The sequence below is a fragment of the Chrysemys picta genome, chromosome 19 (genome assembly GCF_011386835.1).
Source record: "Chrysemys picta bellii isolate R12L10 chromosome 19, ASM1138683v2, whole genome shotgun sequence".
NCBI classification, from domain to species: Eukaryota; Metazoa; Chordata; order Testudines; family Emydidae; genus Chrysemys; species Chrysemys picta.
The window spans coordinates 13,148,950-13,172,154 of NC_088809.1; the positions used below are offsets into that span (position 1 = coordinate 13,148,950).

A 23,205-nucleotide genomic window follows, 5' to 3' on the forward strand; every position below is an offset into this window, starting at 1 on the left:
AAAGATTACAAAACCCCAAGAGTTTTGACAAGGAAGCTTAAACCCTCCTGCTAACAAGTATAAACTAGCTTCTAGTTAATTAAGGTTAGGAAGAAACTAGCCCTGTGGGTAGATCATTCCATAGCTGCGGACTGTGGGGTTTTTTGCCCCTTCACCTGCTGTTGGGAGACTGGACTAAATGAACCATGGGTCTAGTCTGACAAGTCCCATGTTCTCCCATAAGTGGCTTTTCCTATGATGCTTTTTACATGATTCCTGACTCTGTACAACATGCAACCTCATCTGATCTTTCAAACTTTGCCTCAAAAATCACTTTCTCCACAATCTCTTAACTCATGATCCTCTATTTCTATTCTAGCTACAATGTAATAAAATCAAATCAATGTAATTTCTATTAAAAAAAGAACCTCACCAAAAAAAACCTAGGCCCTAACAGCTACTGTACCAATCAAGCAACTCTGTAATTTTCTGCATCTTACTTATCCCTCTTTCCTGTCATCTCCCCTTGTTACAATCAGTGAGAATGTAACCTTGTTTGGGTAGGGGCCATGGATGAAATCCAGACCATTCTGAAGTCAGTGGGACCTGGATTTGACCCCATGTCTTTTATCTTTATGTAAACGCCAGGCATATCTATCAGGCTAATGCTCAAATATCAAATAATGTTAGTAGCTCACTTCAGCTACTAAAGCACGGTAAACACAATGTATGTTTACCAGTAAAGAATTCAGCTGAAGAAAACATGGTGAGCAGCAATGTTTGCTATCTGTTAATGTGGAGTGTGATGCACTCAAAAGCTCTGAAGCATAAGAATTGCTGAGTGAATGTGTACAATGTAACAAGGCCCGCCTATATATTAAAACAAACATCTCACATCCTTGAAAGCATCCCAGCAGACTTATTTGCTGAAGGAGATAATGCCATGTGAATTGGACACAATATTTAGATTTTGTTTAAAAAAAAAGTTTTACAAAACCTGCATGAAGAGATATCAAGACACTTAAAGTATACGTTAAATGAGAACTGTTTTTAATATGGCTTTAACTAACCATAGGCTTAAGGGGGTGAGTTTCAGATCTCCATTTTAACACTCTGAAGCATTGGGGTGTTTGCTATGGCTTTGGTTCAGCACAATATAAAGGGAAAGAGCCATATGCAGAATTCAGGTCTGGATTTCAGACATCCTCAAAGTTCAGGGATGTTCTTTGTGATTTATCAGGCCCATTAACTAGTTTTCTGGGAGGAGGCGTCTTTAATTTTTTGTCCAATCTATATGGGAAGACTTGAATGAAAGACCCATTTTTAAAAAAACCTAGGTCTGGAGTTGAAACTTGGAAATGAAAGCAATGCTGAAGGGCCCTCTAAAAGCACAGCTCCATAACCACTTAATTGATAACGCTCATTCCTGACTATCAGATCAAACCATTAGCACGGTGGCTGCAGTGAATCCCGTGATAACATTGTCAGCAAAAGGATCTTATCAGGAAATTAGATTCCGCACATGAAGGCCTGTCGCACTTCTATCAAACTGGGATTTTTCACGTGTATCACACTTCAGCATGTGATGCAGTTTTTAACTTTCTGGATGGATACTTTAATTTAAATGCTTAGTATTTCGTGGTGTGTTTAATATTAGGCTGGAAAGACAATGCAATTGGACATGGGATGAAAACAAGTCAAATCACGTGGATGTGTATTTTTCATATTTTTGTGAGCGTCCTTTAGAAGCCCATACAAATTCACATACGTCAGTACACAGATTTATAATTCAAGGAATAACAACTACTGAATGTCTCTGAGACTCATAAAAGAGAACAATATCTCCCAGTTTAGACTGGAGGCATGAGTCTCCAGAAACAGACTGTCTCTGCTGACATTTACCTCTTTGTTTAGCAAAGTGCTTTTGTACCATGCTTTCCCAAGGAATGTATTTAACTAGCAACTTACAACTGATGGTTAACCTCAACCAGAGGAAGAGTGTTAGCTCAGGAAATTACATCTACTGTATACTCTTTATCAAATTGATTTGGAAAGAAGAATCAGAGGCAGTCATGTAAGTTACCAATAGTCCAGAGCTGTGTGCAAATTCTCATCTGAAGCCCACTGGAGTCAAGGGGAGTCATTGGACTTTGGATCAGGCCCCAGATATTTTAGAGAAACTGGCTTTCAGAAGGGTCAGTAGGTGATGCAAATTGAAGCTGTGGATGCTTGATTCCTTTGAAAATCTGGCTCCAAATTTGCTTTCTCTCAAATTCTCTGAGCCAGAGGGGTGTTAAGAAGCTAATGTAAATTCATGGAAGCCATTTCAATCCAAACAGAATGGAAAGACTCCAAATTTAGGCCTAAATTCTCCATTTTGCAGAACTCTCTCATCTACAGTGCTGTATTATAATATTCTGGTTCTATGTTGGGAGCGCCTGTTGATGTTAATGAGAGTTCCACTCAAAGAACAAGCAACAGAAAGCCAGAAGATGGATCAGAAAGGGAGAACTTTGCCCCTCGATCTCAACTTTGCAGCTTGGGCCCCTCTCTAACTTTGATGCATTTGTTTTAGAATGTGAATGAAACCCACAAGTGACTTGTGACCCTTTCTCCCCATCTTTTAGTTCCTCCATTCTGCTAGTGTTCTTCATTCATTTATAACACTGCTAATTATCTGAACAGCTTGGGACTGGTTTGCAATCTCAAATTCACGCAAGCATTTTTTTTTTCCAATTTTGCTGCAATCTCAAGCAAGCCCAGAGAAGATGAGGAAGAAGTGGAATAGTCTTTCTTTCCCTGTTTCTCCCCTCCCTTATTTAAGTTAAGATTTGGCAAAGCCTGGCCCAAGGTGTGCTGATTCAGTATTCGATACTTTATAGTAAATCTTCAGTAGCTGTTTGCTAAGACAAAAATGAGAAAACAACCTAGGAAAGTTAGGAAACATGCTTCCATCATAACTGCCATGCCTAAGAAAATGGAGATACTGTAGCTTTAAGGAATGTTGCACACTGGAATTCTGATATGCATCCTGAGAACACCTGGAGGACTGAATGAATCTGCTGATGGAGTAGCCTGGGAAATCAAAGGAAGAACAAGTATTTTTGCAATATGGGCACCTGGAAATCCAGTGCATATGTTGGGTCTGATTCCCTGCTGCATTGGGTAGAAACAATGATTCCAGATCAGAGTGGTAGCTTTTCCAGTTCACTTTGCACAGATGTAAATTACAAGGGAGCAAGACAGTGGTAGACTAGGGCCTTGTATTAACATGATTGCCAGGCAGAAGCAAGGGAAGTGCATCAGTTTCAGCTGCAGGTCCTTTACCCCTCACTCGATTTGGACAACTTACTGAAGTCCTTATTCAGTCAAAACTCCAATTGATTTCAGTGAGGGATTTGTCCTAGTACTCAGGGTCAGGTCCATTGGTCTTAGGAGAGATGCAAGCATTTTAATAACTAGGACAGAGCTGGAGAAACCCTATCCTTAACTGAAAAAGCTGGAAAGCATTTGTGGATTGAAAACGTTCTTTCCCTCCTGCTCCTAATATGCTTCAGGTCACCTTGTAGACACAATTGCCAGCATCGCTGCTTTCACTTCATGGTTTGTTAGCCTCCATGCCTAGGCCTGATAGTATTGATTTATAATTTGTTGTTGCTGCCACCAGGTAACTGTTGTTGCTGTTTGCTACGTGGTTACAGTATTGTCAGCAAGTTATCCACAGGCTCTGGTTTGCTGCTGCAGCTGATGGACTGAAGTGAGAGAGGATCACTCCTAAGGGAGCAACAACACCAAATTGGGATTCTAGCCCTTTAAATCACTTAAAAAAAAAAAAAGAGCCTTCAGACTCTTTTAATTACAGCTTGTACTATATTCTGTCTTTCCAAGTAGCTGCAGTTACTCTAGGTTCTTCAGAAGAGTTTAGCCATTCACTGGCCCCACATCATGGATTTTGGAAGCTGTTCCCTGAGATCAATTGTAGTAGGTATGCTGTTTTCTGGTGGCCTTTTGGGGGGGCTTTTATATTGAAAGTGGGCTGATTGCATGCTTGTGTCCTCTTCTGACAGCCAGGTTGAAAGTGTCCCCATTTTTCATCTGTTTCTGATTTCTGGGCATAAATGCAATTGATTTCTTTTGGCTCCTTGCTTTGTTCTGATTACAAACGGATCATAAGAGGAGTATGAGTTGTCCTCCTTTGGGGCACAGTTGTATGCCTTGATCTCCCCCCCCCCCCTTGTTTAGAAAATAAAGTGCATGACCTAGAGTTTTTATTGCCCCTTAAATCAATGACGTGCCACTCAGTGGAAGATAAGTTGAGCTATTTCTTTCATAAATTACTGGAGAACTCATTCCCTGCAACTTACTCTATAAATTGCCCCAGCTGGACTACAGTGTTTGTATTCTGCTCCTCTTTGCTTTCCTTTTTAAGAATACCAGACTAACTGAGTTTTGCCATATTCTTCCATGTGCGTTGCACTCTTAATGCAGAGCATTTCTTCGGAGCATAACAGCTGAACGTTAGGTCTATTAAGGACTGTGTTGTGTTTGGATTGGAGTTTGATGTACTCGGGAGTATAACCACAGTGGATTTATCTAGTCTTATAAATTGCCTTTTAGTGAGAACAGTGTGTACAGAGAACAGTTAACTGTGACCCATCACATGCACCAATTGATTTTTTCTCCCCCCTCCCCACTGTTTTTTACTGAGTGATATTTTAATCCCTAGTTCCCAACAGCAGAGCTGTTTCTCTAAATTACACATTGATGTTCCTTCATTTCTATCTCTGAGAGTCCAGTTATGAGCACAATTAAGATTTTTTAATGTTAATGAGCAATTGTCTTTATCTTTGCAGTCAGATCCCAGGTGAGCTGAGGGTCTTCAGAAGCCCTTATGTGGTGTGGCTCTCTGAAGGGGAACATAGGCTTAGAAGAAAAGCATTTTCGCTGATACCTATCTGAGTTAAATAACACTTTTGACAAATAACAGACCATCTTGAAGTAGGACTGAAAAAGCAGCCACTAATCTCCCAGAAAAGGGCTAGAATTTTAACCACATGTTTCAGCATATAACGAGACAGGTTGTTTATACATGGAGTGTTAGCGCAGCAAAAACTCTGCCATTAATCCACAGGCAGAGAACTATTACTGTGGCCACACCTGTTGACGAACAGCACACCCATTTAAGAAATTCTGTAAATTCAGCCTGTATCAAAGTAGATAGGACCATAAGGATGGCCACGCAGAGTCAGACCAGTGATCCATCTAGACTAGTACCATCTCTCTGACTGTGTTGGGTACCAGATGCGTGGGAGGAAGAAGAGGCAAAAAACTTCAAAGTGAGTAATATAATGTAGAGTAATATACTGACAGCTGTTGCATGAAGAAGAATACAGGTGCAACTCCAAGTACCATGAAAGGTTTCAGAGTAGCAGCCGTGTTAGTCTGTATCCGCAAAAAGAAGAACAGGAGGACTTGTGGCACCTTAGAGACTAACAAATTTATTAGAGCATAAGCTTTCGTGGACTATAGCCCACTTCTTCGGATGCATATAGAATGGAACATATATTGAGGAGATATATATACACACATACAGAGAGCATAAACAGGTGGGAGTTGTCTTACCACCTCTGAGAGGCCAATTAATTAAGAGAAAAAAACTTTTGAAGTGATAATCAAGCTAGCCCAGCACAGACAGACAGTTAGATAACAAGTGTGAGAATACTTACAAGGGGAGATAGATTTCAATGTTTGTAATGGCCCAACCATTCCCAGTCCTTATTTAAACCGGAGTTGATTGTGTCTAGTTTGCATATCAATTCTAGCTCAGCAGTTTCTCGTTGGAGTCTGTTTTTGAAGTTTTTCTGTTGTAATATAGCCACCCGCAGGTCTGTCACTGAATGACCAGACAGGTTAAAGTGTTCTCCCACTGGTTTTTGAGTATTTTGATTCCTGATGTCAGATTTGTGTCCATTAATTCTTTTGCGTAGAGACTGTCCGGTTTGGCCAATGTACATGGCAGAGGGGCATTGCTGGCACATGATGGCATATATCACATTGGTAGATGTGCAGGTGAACGAGCCCCTGATGGTATGGCTGATGTGATTAGGTCCTATGATGATGTCACTGGAATAGATATGTGGACAGAGTTGACATCGGGGTTTGTTACAAGGATAGGTTCCTGGGTTAGTGGTTTTGTTCAGTGATGTGTTGCTGGTGAGTATTTGCTTTAGGTTGGGGGGTTGTCTGTAAGCGAGGACAGGTCTGTCTCCCAAGATCTGTGAGAGTAAAGGATCATCTTTCAGGATAGGTTGTAGATCTCTGATGATGCGCTGGAGAGGTTTTAGTTGGGGGCTGAAGGTGACAGCTAGTGGTGTTCTGTTATTTTCTTTGTTGGGCCTGTCTTGTAGGAGGTGACTACCCAGAAGTCACCTCCTACAAGACAGGCCCAACAAAGAAAATAACAGAACACCACTAGCTGTCACCTTCAGCCCCCAACTAAAACCTCTCCAGCGCATCATCAGAGATCTACAACCTATCCTGAAAGATGATCCTTTACTCTCACAGATCTTGGGAGACAGACCTGTCCTCGCTTACAGACAACCCCCCAACCTAAAGCAAATACTCACCAGCAACCACACATCACTGAACAAAACCACTAACCCAGGAACCTATCCTTGTAACAAACCCCGATGTCAACTCTGTCCACATATCTATTCCAGTGACATCATCATAGGACCTAATCACATCAGCCATACCATCAGGGGCTCGTTCACCTGCACATCTACCAATGTGATATATGCCATCATGTGCCAGCAATGCCCCTCTGCCATGTACATTGGCCAAACCGGACAGTCTCTACGCAAAAGAATTAATGGACACAAATCTGACATCAGGAATCAAAATACTCAAAAACCAGTGGGAGAACACTTTAACCTGTCTGGTCATTCAGTGACAGACCTGCGGGTGGCTATATTACAACAGAAAAACTTCAAAAACAGACTCCAACAAGAAACTGCTGAGCTAGAATTGATATGCAAACTAGACACAATCAACTCCGGTTTAAATAAGGACTGGGAATGGTTGGGCCATTACAAACATTGAAATCTATCTCCCCTTGTAAGTATTCTCACACTTGTTATCTAACTGTCTGTCTGTGCTGGGCTAGCTTGATTATCACTTCAAAAGTTTTTTTCTCTTAATTAATTGGCCTCTCAGAGGTGGTAAGACAACTCCCACCTGTTTATGCTCTCTGTATGTGTGTATATATATCTCCTCAATATATGTTCCATTCTATATGCATCCGAAGAAGTGGGCTATAGTCCACGAAAGCTTATGCTCTAATAAATTTGTTAGTCTCTAAGGTGCCACAAGTCCTCCTGTTCTTCTTTTTCCAAGTACCATGTATCTTCTGTCCACCAAGTGGTGGCTGCTGGTGCCATGAATTGAATAGTTAAAGGAACAAACATAGTGAAGGGTTGCATTCCCTGCAAGCCAAAGCTAAAGATGCCAGAGCACAGTGAAATCTGAACCATAGAATCTATTATTAACTATTAAAGGAGTAGGCCTGCGGAAGATATACATTTTGTGTGTCCTATACTTTTAACAGGTTTCCACAATCTTGGTTTCCTTCATCATTTACTCTGTCATCCATTAATTACTTGACTGTAAAGTGTTAATTGTTTGTTCGGGCCGGTGAGCATATGAAGGAGCTTGGACCTCGTGACTAAAGCCCAGGATAATAGGTCTGCTGTTTTCAGTTTGCAGAGGAGAAGTAAATAAGCTGGCAAGGAAACCTGAAAGTGCCTTTTAGTTTTGTAGTTAGAAAAAAAAAATTGTGTGTATGATCTGACTCAGGCTGCCTTGTGTAACCCCCTCCCTTCCCTTGGTAATTAGCAGAGTTTGACCCTAGTACCTTCAGACCCATAGTGCAGATCTCTACCACTTGAGTTAAAGGAGTAACTCTGTTAGCTAGTAGCTATAGTAGGCTATCATCAAGCATGTGCACTAGATTAATAGATTTTTTAGACCAGAAGGGACCATTCTGATCATCTAGTCTGCTTAACACAGGCCAGAGAACTTCACCAGGTATCTTTTGCATCAAGTCGATAACACGAGCCACCAGAGGGGTACATGGCATGTGCTGTGTCAGCATGTGTTGCACAAACACAAAAGGCCAAATTCAGCACTAATTGGCACCCATGCAACTCCGTTGTTGCAGGGAAGAAACTGAATATGCAATTTGGCCTGTGCTACACACAACTTGACATAAGTAGTCCAAAAATGGTGGTAACTACATTTTGTTTATTCAGGTGCATCTACCACTATGTTATTTAAGTACTAAATAAATTGAATCAGCCGTATGATAAAAGACAAGTGTATTCAGATTCCCATTTCTTAAACAAAATAACAGTCATACTGGTCAGACCAAAGCTCCATCTAGCCCATTATCCTGTCTTCTGACAGTGGCCAATGCCAGGTGCCCCAGAGGGAATGAACAGAACAGGGAATCGTCAAGTGATCCATCCCCTGTCGCTCATTCCCAGCTTCTGGCAAACAGAGGCCAGGGACACCATCCCTGCTCATCCTGGCTAATAGCCATTGATGAATCTATCCTCCATGAACTTATCTAGTTCTTTTTTGAACCCTGTTATCATCTTGCTGCTCCATCTCTTAAATTAGGAAATACGGTAACTGTTTCTCTGGAACAGGCTTGCTTGTAAAGAAGCACAGACCTGCTGACATTTACGCAGTAGCCCCAACAGCAGCTTTGCTGGGCTCTCAAATTATTGCTGCTTGCAGATGTTGCTTTTGGTCCCACCGCCATTGTGATGGGGGTTAAAGCATCTGCTGCATATCCAGAGATGGCATATCCTAGAGCAGAGAGGTGGTTCTGAGTGCTGTATGCTTGAGGGAGACCTCACCTGGAATAGTGTGTTAATTTCAAGGCACCTCGCTACCAGAAAGACTGACAAACTGGAAGGACTTCAGAGAGGAACAACAAAAACCATTACAGGGAGGAAAAATGAAGAGCTAAATAGCTTAGCTTTAGTGATGTGACACCAACCAGCAAGCTTTCGACAGGTGCAAACACCAAGGATGGGTAGTAATTATTTATGTTGCTATAACCAGGAGTAATGGTATGAAATTAAGAAAATGACAATTCCTGCAATCGGGAAAAGCTTCCTGACCCTGAGATGTGTTTTACAGCATCCAAAGCATGTTTTGCATTGCAGAAGAGGAATATAGGCCCTCCTCCAATTACTTTACAATCTAAGGCCCCAATCCTTCAATGAATCTTGTTTAGACAGAATCCTGTGTGAGGCCCCAGTGAAGACAGAGGAGCTCCATCCAGGCACAGGGATCCACCCACATGGAGAATCAAGGCCTAAATGTTGGTTGTGATACACCAAGTAAGAGTGACAAGCAGTAGGGAGGGGATGCTGCGTTGTGGAATAATGCCCTAAAGGAAGTTAGCTGTGAATGCGTACAATTAGACAGGACAAAACTTAACATACAGAGCCATGCTTCACCAGCAGGGGATGGAGTAGATGACTGAACAAGATTTTTCCATTTTTAATTTGAATGCGGCTATTAAAAAAGAAAAAGCCAAGATCAGCAGCTAGTATAATTCAGTGTATTGATCTCCATAATTAAACTCTGTGTTCTGTGCTTCAATAATGCTCTTGAACTGTAATGACAGAAGGAATTAGAGGGGATTGGAAGACACACATCCAAGCAGAAAAGCACTCACCTGGCATCACTTAAATTAAAGGTGGCCTGCAAAAAATATTTTTAATTGAGTTTGTGCCCTGCTTTTGCTGCTTTATGATAGATAAAGAAGGCTTGGATTTTTTTTTTAAACAGTAGACTTTTCAGGATTATGACTCTTGTCTTTCCTTGGTGTTGATGGAGAACTTCTTGGAGGTCTTGAAAATGTTTGTTGTGGTCTCTTTCCTCTTAAAAGAAGGAGCTTGGAATTTTTCACACACATCCTCTTAGCTAAGTGTCCATGACACAATAGGCTTACATAAGCTCTTACCAAAAGCAATCAACCAAAATGTTTTAAATAAACTCAACCCTGTTCCTCCCTCAAACACTCAGCTTTCTCTCTCTAACTGCATCATAATCCTACCATAGGTCAGATCATCAATTGGGATGAACTACATAGTTCATCAGTTTACACCCGCTGTGGATCTCTTTCCAAGCCTCCAGTTGTCATAGCATCTTCTAAGATAGCCAGGGCCTGAATATCAGGTATGAAGAACAAGCAGAAAAATTGTTCTCCCTTTGTTGTGGGAGACAGCAATTCAGGCTTTCTTTATACACCGCTACCTCAATATAACGCAACCCGATAGAACACGAATTCGGATATAACGTGGTAAAGCAGTGCTCCGGGGTGGGGGGAGTATTGAGGTAGAGGTGTATTGTATTTTAAAAGGCGCACACAACCACAAAAAGCACAAGTCTAATATTCGCAGGACAAATACTATACCTAGGACAAGAGGGGACCAAAGTGGGTCTGAAGAGCTAATATCTGTTTACTCACTCTAGCCCAGTGTTTCTCAACTTTTTTGATACCAGGGACTGGCTTGCTGCCTTCCTAAACTGTGTCAGGGAGATCTCAGGGACCGGAGGAGGCTACCATGGATTGGCGCCAGGCCACAGACCGGTTGTTGAGAAACACTGCGCTAGCCTATTTTGTTTTTCAGAGCGAGGGACATGTGTCAAACCCCTTCTACTTTTCTGGCAGGATATTAAAGTTTGAATTAGTAGGATAAATTAAAAATAGTCGTAAAATTTTATTGTCTGAATGAAATCACACAATTATTAACTGATGTGTGTGAACTAGAAGCATTAGCATGAACCTGTGACTGGGAGAAGCGGGAAACAGTCATGTTAGGAGAAAACTAAGTGATCTTGATGTGGAATAATCTTTACTGATAATCAGAATATGTTAGTTAGATTCAGGTCCCCTTTCAATATGGGCTGATCCTCCATCTGCTGGGATATTTTCTTTCTGGATCTTTATTTTTTTTTTATTCAGGGACTGATCTATTTCCTCCCTTTAAATGTAAAGCTACTTTTAAGTGTACTCCTTGAAATGTGGTTTGGAGGGAGGAGAGAAAAAGAATGTACAGGGGACATTGAAAACCTTGTCCTCAGTGATTGCCCAGGAGAGCAGCAAAAATCAATTGCCTGGTAGGGACTGGTTTTTAAATAAAGTGAAACAAAATTGTAATGGAGGCCTTGGGGCACCTTTAAAGTAGTTGTTTAAGGAGGGTGTGTATAAGAAGTGGTGCTTAATTTGATTGAGGCTTAAGTCTGATGATTTCTTTTGTGTTGGGGCCTGAAATGCCGGGGCAGAAGATTGATTCCAGATTGGGGGTGAAGGGGGAATGTCATAGGCACCCTTAGTGACTTAAGAGACCCATTTTCAACTGGGACTTATGGGAACCTACATCTCATTGAAAAGCAAAGGGACTCAGGCTCCTAAGTCACACAGATGCTTTTCAAAATGGTACCCTTGATCCTGTTGTGCCCCACCTGTTGTTATGGGACCAAAGATAAATATCTTTATTTTGGAATATATGGAATCAAAGATAAAATAGGGAGAGATTTTTATTTTCCTATAATTCCCTTGGAAGTAAGGGTTTGTTGAAACAGCATATCGAGAGGAAAGGCGTAACTTTAGAAGGGCCTGGGGGCTGCTCAAACTTGAGAATCAGAAACCTGCCCTGCTATGTTTTACCTGAGCTGGCTGCAGGCTTCTCCTCTTCTACCCAAGAGATACATTAGGCTTGAATGTCCTCTGCATCTCAGTGATTTATAACACCATGCATCACTATTGACATCAGTGGAAGGACTCCAGACTTACGCCCGTGTAAGTGAGAAGAGAATCGGACCGGTTATGTGCAGGGGAGGTGGAGCAGACTTGCTAGTTTACTAGGAAACTTCAGAAAAGAAAGGAAGTACAATGGCATGACCAGGACTGCGGTGGGTATTATTGTTTAATATTTGTATTGTCGTGGCAATTAAGGGCTCCGGTCAGGGATTGAGAGTCCATTGTCCCTAGGCACTCTACATGCATATAGCAAAAAGACAGTCCATGCTCCAAAGAAATTATGCTACTTTGTAAAAGATTTTCAAGGGAAAGGCGTACAGGTCCAAACTAGGGTGACATGCACAAAGATCGTGTATATATATATATATATGTAGTAAGCCAATTTATGACACGAGTCTGCTTTCAACATAAGGCCTTATTTTGCTATCGTTTAGACTGGTGTAACTGCATCAACGTGAATGGAGCCATTCCTAATTTACACCGGTGCAAGCGAGCGCGTAATCAGACATATAATATCTAAATTAGCCCTGTTCTACACACAGTACCATATCATAACTATGGCGATCATAATGAGGACTTAATGAAAATACGTGCAGGCACATGTGATAGGAGCTGATCAAGGTAAAAAAAGATAGGAAACATGCTCCAATATTCCATTGATTCCAGTAGAAATCTCCCCATATCAGAGGGGGAAATAGTATGTTTTACTATAATATATATGTTCTGTGTTTGTACAGCATCTAGCACAAAGGGGTTCCATGCTTAGGACTCCTAGGCCTACTGTAATACCAATAGCAATAATGCTATCTGAGGGCATCGATCTCTGTTCCACAGCTTTTGGAAGGCGTGCACATGAAAGTCATTTCTCTTTCTGTGCTAATGTGTTTAACACAGCACCACCATGGGAGGTATTCACGAACAGATGAGCTGAGACTAATAGTGGGAATTACATAAGGAAATTGCCCTGTGCAAAGCAGGAGGCAGGGTCAAATCAGCTGATTCACTGGGTCTTCCCCTTACCATTAGATTAAATAGTTTATGCCTAAAATTTGACTTACCTTAAAACTGTTGGGGCCTGATGGAGAATATCTTCCGAGTTCTAACTACTATCCCAGGGTGAAGTGAAGGGAAGAAATCCTTTCCTCCCTGCCTCCTGCAGCAGGAAATCCTATGCATATCTCAGGGAACTGTACAGACACGACATGCCTCTGCAAGGGAGGCCTCACTTGAGCCCCTCTTGCATGGGTGCTGGAACTAGGAGTGCTGAGGGTGCTGTTGCTTGAAGTGGTTTCTGTCCTATACAGTTGGTTCATTGGTTCAATGGCTCTCAGCACCCCCACAATACAAATTGTTCCAGTGCCCTGCCCCTCTGATCCCCCAAGGGTCAGTGGAGCAACCAGGAATCCTGCGCAGGTGACTGTTTCTGGAACTCCCCTGTAACAAGCCCGTATTACCTTCGGTGTCGATTCACCAGCTAACATCCACTTCATAACCGTAATTGTTTCCACACTTTCTCTGTGATAAAGGCAACAGTGCTAGGCGTCACGCTTTTCACTTGGATCTGGTCTTGACTCACTGATATGTTAACAAGGGGTACTGCCCTCTTCCACATCGCCTGTCAGGGTGGGTTTACATTCTCCAGCCAATCCCAGATGTCAGTCAGGGAGCTGCTGTTCATAGTGCCTCTTAAGCCACCCACATCGTATTTTTGTAGCACCAGCAGTGTGATCCAGTAGATAGAGCACTGGACTGGGACTCAGGAGACCCACGTTCCATTTCCCACTCCATCACTGCCCTGTTGTGTGACCTTTCACCTCTGTACCTCAGTGCCCCCAGCTGTACAATAGGGATAATGAGACTGCTGTGTTAGAGCTAAGTAGCATTATCAGCATGCCATCTAGGGACGATAAAACTTAAGTGGACACTGCTTTGGCAATGCTCATGTTAGACACGACGACTGTTCAAGTGGATCCAAACTCTACAGTAATTGAAATGTTTGAAGTAAAATGAATACAGGTTGGGAGGGTCAGCCTTAAATAGGCTTCCCTAATAGCTGGCAGAAGAAGAATTGAAGAACAATTACAGTGATCTATGAATGATGACTCTGGTGCTTAATTCGAACGAAACATTAAATAAATAAATAGGAGAGAGACTGAGAGAGAGAATGCAATTAATCAAGATATATACCCTTCAGCAAAAAAGCCTAGTGCAGTTGATATTGCATGTGGTAGAATTTCAACAGTTTAGCTCAGAACTTGTTTGGGTTTTCCAGTAAATTGAGCATTTGAGAAAGGAGTTGAATTGCCGTTGGAAGTACTTTGCAGCCTGGAATATTTGTTTAATAGGTGTATGTGCAGCAGCTATCGCAATGGGTCCCCAATGATGACTGGGGACTCAGGGTGCTAATGTAACACGGTCTGAATAATAAATAGTAATATCTTGCGGAAATTAGAGTCTCCAGTCAAAGCCCTGATCCGGAAAACACTCAAGCACATGCTTAGCTTCCATTGAAGTAACTGAAGTCAATGGGATTTAGGCACATGCTTAAAGTTAAGCAAAAGTTTGTGTTTTCCTGAATAGGGATGGATTTAAGCACACACTTAAGTGCTTTCCTGAATCAAGGTCAAAGTCTTCTGCATATACAGTTGTGCAGTCAGTCCGGCACTCTCTGATGTCAGTGGTAAATTTTGCTACTGACTTAAACAGCTGCAGCATTAAACCGATGTAATGACCTGCACCAGCTTGATTTGATCTCTTTTATTCTATATTAGTGTAGCTTTAGGGTAGGGTATTAGTTATGCTAATCTCATTAGCCCAGGGGGGTGGTCATGGGGCTGGTGGGGTAGGGGGAAGTTCAGAAGTATGCACAGAACTAGTCCTCCTGTATAGTGGATTATTGTTTTGTTTTTGATTATTGTATTGTTTTGACGCATTTTGGCCCCTTGAGGGGCAGTGGGATAGGCGCTGTTGGGTAGAACAAGAACAACAAAGAGTCTGGTGGCACCTTAAAGACTAACAGATTCTGTTAGTCTTTAAGGTGCCACCAGACGCTTTGTTGTTTTTGTAGATACAGACTAACACGGCTACCCCCTGATACTTGGTAGAACAAGAGACTCCTTGGGCTTAGATTTCTTGTGACAGGCACTGCCTAGCTTATTTTGAATCAGATACAGTCTGTTCTTCCTCTTCTGCAGTAGGTTGGCTCTGAATGTGCCTATGTGTATGTTTCATCTCCCTACTTTCTGATATTCGCATCCTCCAGGGTGATAGCTCTGGAGATTTACCTCCTTCGTTTCGCTCCAGAACAGGTTCAGAATAGGTAGTGACCGCGCAGATGTGAGAGGTTGGCTAAATCTCAGTGCCCATTCAGTCCTCTGCCATCTTGGCTATCCCTGTCAACAATCAGTCTCCTTTTCAATGGTGATATTGATAATGAGGCCATGTGTCTGTTGGGAGCTGGCCTGAGACCCACCAATTCATTGCACAAGGCCCCTCAAACAGCCTTTGGATGGTAAACAGATATCGATTTGGAAAACTTTTTGTATGTGATGGTAATGAAAGGGAAATCAGTGCAGATAAACTGATGAATGTTTGAGGTTTGCAAATGACAAAACTCCAGGAACGGAAAGTCAAGACTATAACGTCACTCCTAACTAAAGAAATAAGACAGGTGGCTAAGAGTTAGTGATGAAGGATTATTTTATGGCACTAAGGGACAGGCTGGCTCCCTTCAGTGTTAATTTCCAGACATCGTGAGGTTTGAGGTTTTAAAAAACTGTTACATTTTTGTAAGGACATTTTTGAATTACTTGGACTCCATTGAAATGAATTCCATCGTAAGTCTTCACTAACAGTTTTTTGTTTAGGATCTATATGTGTGTGTGTGTGCATTAATAGACTAGAGCGCAAACCTTGACAAAGATTCAAATGAAGTTGTGCTGAATTATGGGACATTACGTATTCAGTTTTGAGCAAGACTGGGGCAATTTATGGTATTGGGAGGAACCAGAGGAAACACTGGGTTTGACTAGACCAGAGGTTCTCAAACTTCATTGCACCTTCTGACCCGACTCCAGGAGGGGGGACCAAAATCTGACCCTGCCCGAGTCCCACTGCCCCGGGGGGGTGGGACAAAGCCAAAGCCTGAGCCCTACCACCCCGGGCGGGGAAGAGGTCAAAGCGGAAGCCCAAAGGCTTCAGCCCCAGCCACGGGGCCTGTAACCTGAGCCCTGCGGCCCAGGGCTGAATCCCTTGGGCGTCAGCCCTGGGTGCTGGGGCTTGGGCTTTGGCCCCGAGTCCCTGCCAGTCTAAGCCAGCCCTGGTGACCCCATTAAAATGGGGTTCCGACCCACTTTGGGGTCCTGACCCACAGTTTGAGAACCGCTGGACTAGAATTAAGTTATAACCTGAATCTCAGTCCTGACCTCTTTGAATTTCATTGACATCTGACCTCCCCCAATGGGGCTGGTGACAATTCTAAGCCAAACGCAGACAGGATTGATTTCCCCTGTTCTGGTTTGGATGCCCTTGCAAGGCTTTCGGCCCAGGAGAGAGGGTGGCCCGGTGATTAGGGCACTAGTCTGGCACTTGAGAGACCTGGGCTCATTTCCTGCTGCACTGCAGACTACTTGTGTGACCGTGGGCTGCTTAGTCTCTCTGTGCCTCAGTTTCCCATCTATAGAATGGGGATAATAGCACTTCCCTATGTCACAGGAGTATTGTAAGGAGAAATACATTAAATATTGTGAGGCGCTCAGGTGCTACGGTAAATGGGGGGCAAATGAGTACCTTTAGAAAAGTAAATAGGTAGAAAGCAGGACAGTTGACCTACGACATTTGGGCCAAAATATTGCCAGGACAGCTCACAAGATTTTGGCGCTGTTACATCAATACCGGGGCCCTGGTTGCACCCTGATTTGGAACTCTGAATCCAGCTTAAATCTGATCCGGACTTGAACACTTTCTTTTTGGCCAACCTCCAATTTTGATCCACATCCAGGGAGAGGTGGTGGTTTTGACTGAGTTTAACTTTGTGTTTTGGGGCGCCTTTGGGGTTGAAATCCGAGGGGAAGGAAGGTGAATTCATGTGCATGCCACCCAAAAAGAAAGAAACAAATAAGAGCCTGGCTCATACTCCTGCAAGCCCGACCAGCTGCACTCATGTAGCTCTAGTCCTGTGATTGTAACCCCTGATATAAAAGCGAGGGGTGAGGCCAGGCTACTGGAGTAACCTATTAGTTGCATATGTGTACGTGCTAATGAATACTAACACTGTCCAAATAATCTCAACCAGTATTTGTACAGGGCTGTACTCTATGCAAAGGCCTTTGTGCAGTCTTTGGCTGTTAGCACATGCGGCTCTGAATTCAGAATAACTTTGTATCTGCTCCTTTAGGTTCATTTGTAAGATTGCACTAAGATTCATTGACCTTTCAGCCTAGCTCCTCTCATCATCAAACGTTTCAGCTAAATGCAGATTCAGCTCCGCCAAATATTGACCAACCCCCCTTTTCTTTAGTACTGGACTTTCTGCTACCCTCAAAATCTTTTCCGAGTTCTTTAGATTTTGGTACGGTTTGGCTCTCTGTAGGATAATTAATTGGCAGTTCCATGTTAGCAGCAGCAGTATCTCTGGTGAGTTAGCTTCAGCACACAGCAATTACTGTATAGAAGGTGGGTGAAAGAGGGCAGTAACGATTTGCAAGTCATTTAGTCAGTGCTGCCAACAAGTCTCTTTCATTCTTGTTGTTGGTTATTTCTTTTTTCCATGCAGTTTGGCAAGTTTCTCTTGTGTTTTTCTTTCATTCTGTTGTCATCGCACAATGAGAACAGGACGTCATTTGACCTAAACCCTTCTTTTATAATTGTCCTAACATTGCCAGTTGCTTTTTCAAAAGACCATACATAATACCAGAGCTCCTTGGTGGGGAACAGTTATTCTTAGATGCTTGCCAAACTGCTCAATTCTTTAGGAGCTTTCCGGATATTCAGCACAATCTCTTCCTAGCATCCTGTGGTTCAAGATTTATGCTAATACGCTGAATGGCATCCAACTGACCCTAAAATTACGCACTGCAGGCTGGAGGATCTATCACTTGGCGATAGCAAACCTGACTGCTTGAAGGGAAGTTTTCCTATAAGTGTCCCTTGTTCTCTCGGTTCATTATGAATCAGGCAATGTTTTTGAAATGTGTCGCCCCAGATGATCCATGTGGGTCTGTTTTGGTTATTGCTTACTCTGGTGGGAATCAGTACTGACTGAAAAGATTAGGGATACGCTGGTGTGGAGTAAGATTATAATCAGGCCCATTGTGTCAGATAATCCATTGGAACCTTCCTCTTTCTGCTGCAACGGAATTGTGTTTTGGACAATGCCAATTCCAGGCAGTGAGATAAACGAGGCAGGTCATGCAATCCTTCCATGACTAATCCTGATACGAGTAAGTAACTATTTCAGTGGGTCTTCTCACTTGAGGGCCCACAGAATGAGTCCAAATATTGGTACAGATGAAAGTGCCAGGTGAGATAGTAGTCCTGTTGTACATGGAAAATGTGTAGGTGTTACCTGTAAGGGTTAAAGTGAGTGAACCATTAATCATATTGGGATCAGGCAACTACAAGTAAGGGAAAAGCTCTCAGCCACAACACCACTGCATTAGCTGTTCTGTCACTCTGGCAAAATGGTACTTTCTATTTACAAGGGTAAAACTCATCTGTGCAGGAGACAGAACTTTCTCAGGAGCTGATCCTAGACTTTGAATGAATGAATTCCTTCAGGAACTAAGGGCCATACAAACCTCATCACCTTCCGCTCGCGGCCAGTGCTCCAAATGCAAAGTGCGCTCCTCCGACCTGCTTTCTCTAACATACACACAGAGCAGCGTGTACGTTTAAAACAATATTCCCCAAAATAAAACCCAGGCCACTGGAAGGTGCTCAGTGCGCTACTGGAAACTGTTCAGATACTACAGTGATAGGTTTCAGAGTGGTAGCCGTGTTAGTCTGTATCAGCAAAAAGAACGAGGAGTACTTGTGGCACCTTAGGCCTTGGCTACACTTACCCGCAAGTCCGACGGCTGGAAATCGAACTTCTGGGTTCGACTTATCGCGTCTAGTCTGGACGCGATAAGTCGAACCCGGAAGTGCTCGCCGTCGACTGCGGTACTCCAGCTCGCCGAGAGGAGTACCGCGGAGTCGACGGGGGAGCCTGCCTGCCGAGTGTGGACCAAGGTAAGTTTGAACTAATTCGAACTAAGGTACTTCGAACTTCAGCTACGTTATTCACGTAGCTGAAGTTGCGTACCTTAGTTCGAATTAGGGGGGGTAGTGTAGACCAAGCCTTAGAGACTAACACATTTATTTGAGCATAAGCTTTATTGGCTAAAACCCACTTCATCGGATGCGTGCAGTGGAAGATACAGTAGGAAAATATATATACACAGAGAACATGAAAAAATGGGTGTTCCCATACCAACTATAATGAGGGTAATTAATTCAGGTGAGCTATTAGGTGAGCTCTTATCAGCAGAAGAAAAAAAAAGCGATAAGGGCGACATAAACCACGTGTATAGAACAGAAAAGTGAAGAAAAACTACCCATGATAAGGTAGAAATCCAGCAGTCTCAATATCACAGAGAGCGAATACAATGTGGGTTTTTCCATACCATTTTAATAAAGGGCTCCAGATCCAATGAAAGAATTGACCAAAGGCTTCTAAACAGGCTGAGTTCAGACATCATCTACTTTCCAAAGAGAGCACGTCTGGAACAGCTGTTGATTTCCATTTTAATAGTATTAGGTTTTGAGCTATTAATAAGACTGGAAATAACCACAATTTATTTGAATCACAGAACAGATGTTAAAATCCCCACTATGTAAATTTGTCCATCCCATGGAAGCCATGATATTGAGATCTTTGAAGTGGCTCTTTGTCGACATTTTGCAATAGCATCTTTGCTATTATGGGAAGAAAGAAAGTTGTTGTTTTTGCATCTTAAATATCATTTGTTATGGAACTATTTAAGATGCTCTTCCTTAATTTGCTTTATACCAGATATAATGTGTGTTTAGGATTTTCTTGCCTTTTCTCGGCATAATATTTTTAAGGCAAATGCCAACTAAAATGAAACCCTGTTGAAAGAATACATTGGGATGAAGAAATGCTGAATGAGTGGTTGAGCTTGAGTTGGTATGCTGTGTTGTAAACCAGTCCGGGGTTTTTACATTTGGAGTGACAGACTGAAAAGAAAAAGCAAGAAAAGAAAAGAAAACTTTAGACAAGAAGCATTGCAGTGCTTGGGGAGCCAACTGAACTTGATTAGTGATCACTTTCATTCTCAACAGTTTAAAGGATGATGCTGTCACCCAAAAAACCCGAAGAGCTCTGTGCTGGTTTTACAGTTACAAGCAAACTCAGTTCAGCTACGATGAAATGTATCTTAAGCAAGTGTTCAAAGGACCAGACAAAAATTGGACCTACTCAGAGAGATAAAAAGGATTTTTGCCATGTGGGGGTTTTATTAATTATAAGACTGGAAAGGTCTGAGGTCTTTTTATTTCTTCTTAAGTTTCCTTTTCTGTTTTTTTTTTTCACTTTGCAAAAACATACCAGAAATATCAAATCTTGTCTTTGTTCTTTCTGTTGGAGGTTGTCTTGGAAGATTCAGAGAAGCTTTCTCAGCCCTTAACTAGGGGTGTGCGTTGAATCTTTAACAAAGTCTCTTTTTCAGGCAGTGGGTTGTTAGTTGTTTAATGATAATTAAACAAAAAAACAGATTTTTTTTTAACCATCTGAATATGTATTTCTTCCTCCTCTCCATCAGGTTACATTGGTTTGTTACTTGTCACACTACATTACTGCTACTTCTCCAGTCATCCATCTTTTGGGAAAAACAAAGTAGACAAGACCTGAATTTTGAATATTAAAGATAGCGGCAAGAATTTTTTTCTGGCTTCCTGAATGTATTGGAGGTGCATAAACTTAATGTGCAGGCCTTTTTGATAAAGGAGGAGCAGAACTGTAATCAGTACATTGTGGGGTACTTTTGGCATTCCTCCTAAGACAGGAGTTTGTAAGTGCAGTTTCTGGTACAGGTGTCAATGAAACTATTTCCAAAGAGGGTCACATTTTCTGTGACTGCAGAGTCACCAGGACTATTGGTCCAACATGCAGATTAGTGGAGCATATAATATAAAGAAGCCATTACATTCTTGTGTTAGAGGTGGTTTGCTCTCTCTGAGTGGTGGCTTCATTTAGATGCAATGTTAAACGTTTTTGGCTGAAATCTGCTTTAACATCTTCTCAGATACACATACTGTCATGGCAACTAAAAGCATACCTTAATACCAAAGCATATCCTATTCTCACAATAATGCTTTTGGGGAAACTTGGCTCAAACTGAACAGGCTTATAAAAGAAAATTCCCAATGGGAATGTTCAGCTGTCTTGTCCCTATCACCTGACAATTTTGTCACTATCACATGGCAATGATAGTCAGAATTGTTTGTAAAGAGAAGTCCTTTGAACAGCTTTGGATTCTGCTCTTATTTTTCATGCACTCTACCGGAGAGTCAAGGAAAGTGCTAGAAGATTTTTTTTAATATGTAAAGTTCCATAGAATTGTGGATGGAATGAAACCCTCTTGGGTAACCAGGGTTTAATCTGGATGGTGTCCTAAGTGGCACAGGTCCAGAAACTCCATAGAAAGAATTTTGCTAGAGCTGACTGTTGGCCTTTTTAACCAAGATTAAAATTCAGGATATGAGGTATAGAACAGGGGGACAGGTTTGAATGACTATGGGAAAAAGTGAACTACCTCTTTAAGGGTTAGGCCAGAGCCTATGACCAGGAACAGTCTGGGTGTATTCAGAGAGGCCCCGCCCCTCCGGGCTGGAGTATTTAAACAGAAACCGGAAGCTGTCAAGGGAGAGGGGAGAGAAACTGTGCAGGCTACAGTGGGTGGTTTCTTCCTCAGGCTCCAGGTGACTAGCCTGACCTAATTCAGAGACTTTGTTTGAGGACTTTGTTTGGGAGCACTGAACAGGGGCCAAGTGAGACCCTTATGAACCAGTTATTGTAATTGCTCCTATACTGGATCCTTATTAAAGGGTTTTGCTACTTTGATAGTATGTGTCTGCTTCTGCTTGCCCAGATCTGTTAAAGTGAACTTATTGATGCCCATTGAGGAAAGGAAGGTGGGTCTCACCTGCAGTGCCACACCTGGCCACAAGGAGGCATAGAGGGACTGTCCACACCTTTACAGACCACAAGACCTCTCTGTGGCTCTCCTTAGTTCAGCCTTGAACAGCCATTGACTGTCTTACTCTCTGTTGTTCAGTGCTCCCTACTGATTGATGGGTTCCTAATGTGGCTTTGATTAGCTAACCGATCTTGAAGTTCAGCAGCTATCTATAAAAAAGCCATTTCTGTCTGGCGTTAAGTGGCTGGCTAGCAGAGTGAAATACTCAGACATTATTAGTAAGAAAATTCCTTCATAAGTGCCGCAAATAAGATGACCGGCAGAGAGAGGAAAGAATCCAGTTATCAGAGGAGGTGTTGAAAGCCCGGCATTGCAATAAGTAGGGATGGACAAAACCGTTTGAAAGATGAGAGTCTATCCAGAGCTCAGAAGAAACCCTTACAGAGTTTAACATCATCATCATCATCAATTATTTGTATCACTGTCATGCCTAGGACAATAGTTGTGGATCAGGAACCCACTGTGCCCAGCACTGTACAAACACAGAACAAAAAGATGGTCCCTGCCCCAAAGAACTTACAATCTAAGTATAAGACAAGAGACGACAGAAGGATACAGGCAGATGGAGGAGTGCAAGGAAACAGCGAGATACTGGTCAGCCTGACAAGCAGTGGTCTTTGCACACCAGCAGCCTAACTGTTGTCAAGTGTTTTGTAGGCATCACAGAACAGGAGAGATTTGAAGGAGGACAATGAGGTAGGTTTACAGAGAGTTCCTCCCAAGTGTGAGGGGCAGCATGGGAGAAAGTACAAAGGTGAAAATTGAACAAGTGGGTGATGGAGGGTGGCATCATGGGCTGATCGGAGGTGGGAGTCCATATCCATATCTCGAAGTGAATGAGCGATGATAGGGAAGGTGGGGATTGGCTGTGATGGAACTTGAAGTGAAGACAAATAACTTACAGCTGATACTATGGAGAAGAGGGAGTCAGTGAAAGGTGGGGGACATGATCAAAATAAGGGGGCTAGGTAAATTATCTGTGCAGGAGCATTTTGAATGGACAGAAGTGGGGCAGGATGGCATTTGTCCAAGCCAGAGAAAAAGATGAGATGAGGAGAGCTTAGATGAGAGTTTTAGCTGTGTGGATGGATGAGAAAAGACCATATGTTAGAGATGCTCTGCAGA

At 42.4% G+C, this 23,205-nt stretch overlaps 1 protein-coding gene across 2 annotated transcripts in view; it reads left to right on the plus strand.

The window, feature by feature from the left end:
* Window positions 1-23,205, plus strand: part of CALN1 (calneuron 1) — a 279,008-nt gene that overhangs the window by 60,707 nt on the left and 195,096 nt on the right. The window contains exon 1 of one of the 2 annotated variants that reach the window (XM_065572754.1): window positions 3,856-3,964. The exons of the other annotated variant lie outside the window; for it this stretch is intronic. The gene's annotated coding sequence lies outside the window, so the exon portion shown is untranslated. Of the gene's footprint in view, window positions 1-3,855; window positions 3,965-23,205 lie in introns of those variants that run through there. 2 annotated transcript variants of the gene reach the window in all.